A 6,000-nucleotide genomic window follows, 5' to 3' on the forward strand; every position below is an offset into this window, starting at 1 on the left:
AGGGAACAGGAAGTGTTACATCTGTGACAGTGCGATGCACATGGCCAAAGAGTGTCCCCAGAGGCTCCAAAAGCACACTGCAGCCTTAGCAACAGTAACTGCAGCAGCACTACCTGAAGAGCAATTTCAGGGAAACGACAATGCCTGGCTGGAAGCAGAAATGCTGGGGCACAGCCAGGCGAGTCAGTAGGACAGTCCCCAGCGCTTTTGCAGCATACAAACCCCCTGCCACCCAAGCCAGTGGTGCAGCTCACTGCAACTCTCCAGCTACCTAATGGACGCACCCTGGAAGTCCCCATTACAATTGACAGTGGGAGCAACGCAGACTTCGTGGGGGTGCACTTCGTCAAGCAGCATCGTATAGAGCTCCTACCAGCCACGCTGCCATTGAACGTGGTCACAGTGGATGGCAGGAAGCTGCTGGGTGGGCAGGTGGTACAACAGACGCCACCCATGGTAATGCAGATTGGCAATCACCGAGAAGTCATCAGTTTCAACGTCACCCGCCTGTCAGACACACCTATAGTGTTAGGCATGAGTTGGCTGGATAGGCACAGCCCAACCATGGCGTGGTACCAGCGGCAGCTCACTTTCGGCTCGTCCTATTGCGCGCAGCATTGCATCCAGACCGGTCAGGAGGAGGAGGGCCAAGAGGAGGGGCAGCAGCTAAGTCTCAGCATGGCGCAAGCAGTACCCCTCAAGTACAAGGGGTTTTTGGAGGTCTTCTGCGAAAAGGAGGCTGACCAGTTGCCACCCCACCGGCCCTACGATTGCGCAATTGACCTCTTGCCAGGGACAACACTGCCGCCTGTGAAGCTGTATTCCATGTCCGAGGATGAGCTGCAGGAGCTCAGGGAGTTCATAGATCACAACCTGCAGCGGGGATTCATCCGAGAATCAAAGGCTGTAGGGGGCAGTCCTGTGTTTTTCGTGAAGAAGAAGGACACGCCCCAAAAGAGGCTGATCGTAGACTTTAGATTCATAAACTCGAAGACAAAGCCCGCGGCCTTTCCCATGCCCAAGATTGACGACCTGCTCACGACGGTGCGGAAAGGGAAGATCTTCACCAAGTTGGATCTCCGCGGAGCTTACAATCTCATACGCGTGCGAGAGGGTGATGAGTGGAAGACGGCCATGTTCACGCCGTTGGGCACCTACGAATACAGAGTTATGCCGTTTGGTCTCCAGAATGGCTCCCACTATTTCCAAGCTTTTATGCACCACGTGCTAGCGGGACTCCTCTACAAGAAGTGCGTATGTTTCCTCGACGAAATTCTGATCTTCTCGGAATCGCCGGAGGCTCACGAGAGCGACGTTAAGGAGGTCCTGCAGAGGCTACGGGAGCACAGGCTTTACGCCAAGCTGGAGAAGTGCCAATTCGACGTGACGGAGGTGGATTTTCTGGGCTATAGGCTGTCCGACAGGGGACTAGCCATGGACAGCGCCAAGGTCCGCGCGGTGTTGGACTGGAAAAGCCCGCGAAATCGGAAGGAGGTCCAGAGGTTCGTCGGCTTCGCCAACTTTTACCGCAAGTTCATCAGGGGTTTCACCAGGGAGACGGCAGCTATCACGGACACTCTCAGCTCCAAGAAGAAGAAGTTCACCTGGACGGACCAGGCGGAGCAGTCCTTCAGGAGACTTAAGACTCTCTTCGCGTCCGAAGAACAGCTGCTACACGTGAATCCCGGCAGGCCCATGAGGGTTGAGACTGACGCATCTGACAGAGCGGTGGGGGTCGTCCTTTTACAGGAAGACCCGCAGGGGAACTGGAGGCCCTGCGCTTTCTACTCCCGGAAGCTCAGCAAGTCGGAACAGAACTACACCATCTGGGACAGGGAGTTGCTGGCCATCCACGCGGCTTTCAAGGCGTGGAGGCACTTCCTCATTGGAGCCAAGCACACCGTGCAGGTCCGCACGAACCACAAGAACCTAGAGTACTGGCGCACGGCGAAGCTACAGAGCCAGAGGCACATACGCTGGGCAGAGTTCTTTGCGGACTTCGATTTCAGGATTGAGTACATCCCAGGCGACAACAATGTCATAGCAGATGCGCTCTCCAGGAAACCGCAGTATCTCGAGGAAGCGGCACCTGTGGGAGCCAAGCACATTTTTGCACCGCAGGCGTGAGCGTGCGCTTCAGCCACCGTGGACCTGGAGGCGGTGCGTCGCGCCCTGCAGACGGATCCGTTCGCACAGTCCAAGATGGAAGAGGTGCGGAGAGGCACAGCGAGGGACGACGAGTTCCAGATACGCGACGGCCTGCTAACCCGTAAAGGTGCTCTCTACATTCCGGGAGACGATCTCCGCGCGAAGGTTCTGCAGCAGTTGCACGACGCACCCAGCGCTGGCCACTTCGGCAAGTAAAAGACGGCGGAATTAGTGGCCAGAGACTTTTGGTGGCCCCAGATGCGAGGGGAGGTCGCGGACTACGTCGCCAGGTGTGACACTTGCCAAAGGTCCAAGCCAGTGCACCAGAAACCAGCGGGACTGCTGGAACCATTGGAGACGCCACTGCAACCGTGGGAGAGGGTGGCGCTGGACTTTGTCACTGATCTGCCCAGTTCGCGAGGCAAGACGGCGGTGCTTGTGGTTGTAGACCTGTTCACCAAGATGGTGCATTTCATTCCTTGCGCGAAGGTGGCGACTGCGGAGCAGACCGCCAAACTGTTCATAGACCACGTGTTCAGGGTGCACGGCTTGCCGCGATCCATCCTGTCCGACCGCGGTCGCCAGTTTGTTTCCAGTTTTTGGCAGAAGCTCCTGGGTATCCTGAACGTCAAGATCAACTTAGCGTCGGCGAGACACCCGCAGACCAACGGCCAAGCGGAAAGGGTCAACGCCATCATGCAGCAGTACCTGCGCTGTTACGCCAATCAGAAGCCTGCGACTTGGGTGGACTACTTGCCGATGGCCGAGTTTGCCTACAACAACACGAAGCAGGCGTCCACGGGGGTGACGCCGTTCTTCGCCAACAATGGGCGGCATCCCAGAACCTTTCCGGGAGTGGAGACGACGGTGCAGGGAGCGACGCAGGGAGCGGAGCATTTGGCCGCAGAATTGCAGGAGGTCCACGAGGAGCTCCGACGGCACTTAGAGCTGGCTAAACACGCCTACAAGGTGCAGGCAGACAGGCACAGGAGGGCAGGGGAAGACATACAGGTGGGGGACTGGGTATGGTTGGCAGCCCAGGCGGCGCCTACCAAGTCGTTAGCCAAGAAGAAGCTAGGACACAGACAGCTGGGGCCATACCAAGTTGAGGCCAAGATCAACCCCGTAGCTTATCGGTTGACCCTCCCAGAAGGTTCCCGAATGCACCCGGTCTTTCATAGGTCGGTGCTTACGCCCTACAAAGCCCCACACAGGTTTCAGGAGCCAGGGACGGCACCGGACCCACGCAGGGAGTCCCCAAGGGGGGGGGGAAGTCACCGAAGGCCGAGACACTCAACGAGGTCACAGAAATTCTGGACTCGAGATGGGGGGAGGAGGGAGTAGAATACCTCCTCGCCAGAGAGGGTACCCCGGCCAGTGCCAACAGTTGGGTGCCGGGCTATGCTCTGGAAGAACCCCTTCTTAAGGACGAGTTCCATGCACTCTTCCCACACAGGCCCATGCCAGCGGAATTTTTCGACGACTGGCTTTTTACGCCTACACTTTCAGGCAGCACCTTCCGGGGGTTCTCCTCAGCAGAGGAGACCACGCCAGAATCGAGTCCTCCAAGGGGATCGTGCTCGGGGGTGGACACGGATCGCTCTTACTGGTGGGACGACCAACCAGAGGATGAGTGGCGCAGGAGATTGCTGAGGGGGCCCTGGCAGACAGCAACGTCCAAAGAGACAGGGGGAGGACATGGACGTGTTAGGAGAGGACCTTGGTTTCGAGCACACAAGCAATGAGCTGGAAGCAGAGACGATTGACGTCGACGAACTGTATCCAAGATCTACCCCAGCGACTGAGGAGCTTCCAGAACCTGCACCCGAGCAGCGGGAGGGGGGAGGGGGGCTTCGAGGGGGGGATGGATGTCAGGGGTACAGGGACAGAGGCACAGGGAAGGCAGGAAATGGAGAGCGATGGAGAGGAATCCCAGGAGAGAGAGGAAGAGGATAGCAATGACGCAGGGGATTCCATGAGTCTCTCCAGCGAATCAGAGGATTCCCAGAAAGGGGCGCCTGTGGTAAGGGCAAGGGGAGCCCCGGGGGGAAAGTGTCAGGAGCGGTGGGCCAGCAGGGGACCCCAAAGCGGCAGCTGGGAATCAGGGCCAGCCTCCCCACCAGAGCGTAGCGAGGGAGGGGGAGGGTCCAGTGTGTCAGAGGGAGCAGCTCCGGCGACAGAGAAAGGGGAGGGATCAGAGCAAGCCGTTCTCCCGGAAGGGGAGGAAAGCAGTGAGGGGAGTAGCATAACTGTCAAAAGGAAGGTCAGAAGTTGGGCGCGCGCGCCAAGTTCAAATGAGGAGGCGCGCGGGAGAACAGGGAGCCCGGAGGAGGAGGGGCCAGGACCCAAAGCCCGCAGGAGGGGGCAGGAGCAGTCTGGAGACTCTGCTTCAGGAGAAAGCAGGAGGGGAGGAACCCCGACGGGCAGAAAGACCCTGCGGAAAAGGAAAGAGAGAAAGAGGTGGGGCAGCGTTAGCTTATTAAACTGGTGTAGGGGTGGGACCGATTCAGAGGGGACTTCTAATGTCTAGGAGAAAGAGACGCGGGGCTGCACGCCTCGGTTGTGGAACCAATAATGAACTGCAATAAACACCCTTGTATATAAGAAGAGGTTGGCGTTGGTCTTTTGTGAGCTGAGACCTGAGGCAGCCCTGACAGGTGCCATCTACATAAAAAGAAGATGATAAAGCTCTGATTGGGCTTATTTCAAATTGGTGTTTTTGGGGTTAGAATGCACGTTCACTCAATAATCGCAGAGTGACATGATTTTTATCAGTCCAAATCAAACATAGGTGTTTTGGTTCCATCTCAATAGAAGGAGGACAAATAAGCTTGGATTGTTCTTTCGGTAGTCATTCACCCTGACCCTAACCCTAACTCTAACCCTAACCCTAACCCTAACCCTAACCCTAACCCTAACCCTAACCCTAACCCTAACCCTAACCCTAATAATAATAATAATTTATTATTTGTACCCCGCCCATCTGGCTGGGTTTCCCCAGCCACTCTGGGCGGCTTCCATAGAAACCAAAAAAACACTAAAATATCATACATTAAAAACTTCCCTGAACAGGGCTGCCTTAAGATGTCTTCTGAATGTCAGGTAGTTGTTTATCGTTTTGACATCTGATGGGAGGGCGTTCCACAGGGCGGGCGCCACTACCGAAAAGGCCCTCTGCCTGGTTCCCTGTAGCTTTGCTTCTCGCAATGAGGGAACCGCCAGAAGGCCCTCGGCGCTGGACCTCAGCGTCCGGGCAGAACGATGGGGGTGGAGACGCTCCTTCAGGTATACTGGGCCGAGGCCGTTTAGGGCTTTAAAGGTCAACACCAGCACTTTGAATTGTGCTCGGAAACGTACTGGGAGCCAATGTAGGTCTTTCAAGACCGGTGTTATGTGGTCTCGGCGGCTGCCCCCAGTCACCAGTCTAGCTGCCGCATTCTGGATTAGTTGTAGTTTCCGAGTCACCTTCAAAGGTAGCCCCACGTAGAGCGCATTGCAGTAGTCCAAGCGGGAGATAACCAGAGCATGCACCACTCTGGTGAGACAGTCCACGGGCAGGTAGGGTCTCAGCCTGCGTACCAGGTGGAGTTGGTAGACAGCTGCCCTGGATACAGAATTGACCTGCGCCTCCATGGACAGCTGTGAGTCCAAAATGACTCCCAGGCTACGCACCTGGTCCTTCAGGGGCACAGTTACCCCATTCAGGACCAGGGAGTCCTCCACACCAGCCCGCCCCCTGTCCCCCAAGAACAGTACTTCTGTCTTGTCAGGATTCAACCTCAATCCATTAGCCGCCATCCATCCTCCAACCACCTCCAGGCACTCACACAGGACCTTCACCGCCTTCACTGG

The sequence above is a fragment of the Podarcis bocagei genome, assembly GCF_964188305.1.
Source record: "Podarcis bocagei genome assembly, chromosome: W".
Taxonomy (NCBI): Eukaryota; Metazoa; Chordata; class Lepidosauria; order Squamata; family Lacertidae; genus Podarcis; species Podarcis bocagei.